The sequence below is a fragment of the Micropterus dolomieu genome, unplaced genomic scaffold, assembly GCF_021292245.1.
Source record: "Micropterus dolomieu isolate WLL.071019.BEF.003 ecotype Adirondacks unplaced genomic scaffold, ASM2129224v1 contig_5668, whole genome shotgun sequence".
NCBI lineage: Eukaryota > Metazoa > Chordata > Actinopteri > Centrarchiformes > Centrarchidae > Micropterus > Micropterus dolomieu.
In genome coordinates this window covers 1-758 of record NW_025734657.1, presented here as the reverse complement: position 1 = coordinate 758, position 758 = coordinate 1, and the positions used below count along the sequence as shown (strand labels likewise).

The 758-nt window shown below is 50.8% G+C and overlaps 1 non-coding gene across 1 annotated transcript; it reads right to left on the bottom strand.

Annotated features, from left to right (window-relative positions):
- Positions 1–319: 319 nt before the first annotated feature.
- trnag-gcc lies at positions 320–390 on the bottom strand. Its single transcript has one exon. It is a non-coding gene; the product is annotated as a tRNA-Gly (tRNA).
- Positions 391–758: the final 368 nt, after the last annotated feature.

Genomic DNA, 758 nt, shown 5'->3' with positions numbered 1-758 from the left:
GCAGAAGATGAATCCTGCTGACTTTAGCGGTCCCTTGACTTTTCCTCTTGGCCCACGATGAGGTCAAACCATGTCTCATTTTGGGTAAGATTGAAATTTTGGCTCAGAAAGTTACGCAACCACCTGAAACAAGTCAGAGCGGCACAGAACAAACTAAGGCGCTGCTTTCAACTTGCAGTCTCCCGTTGGGGCGTTGGTGCAGTTAAGCAAGGAATTTGTGATCGGTTGTTGATGTATCACGTTGTACAAGCTTGCCGTTAGGGTGTCCTTCACAGCTGAGTGGTTTCGGCTGGTATGCGACAAGGTTAAAACTTGTCACTGCATTGGCCGGGAATCGATCCCGGGCCTCCCGCGTGGCAGGCGAGAATTCTACCACTGAACCACCAATGCTCGACGAAGCTGCCCCGCAGGAGCTGACGCGGCCACTTTCTGGTGGAATTTTCAGCTGGCCTCCGTGGCGGCGAGATTTCTACCACTGGACCACCGCCGCTTAGTGAACAAGTCAGATTTGGACTGACACGCTTTCGGGATGAAGACACACCTGGTATTTGGCCAGTTTCAAGTCCACATACTTCAAACAGTAAAAGCCCTCAAAACGCACGCGGCCACTTTCTGGTGGAATTTTCAGCTGGCCTGCGTGGCGGCGAGAATTCTACAACTGAATTCTCTCAGTCGTCTTGACCAAATTGTGTACAGACGTTCACATTTCCCAGAGGAGACATCATACTGACTATGGTGATTCCCTGACTTTTCCCCTA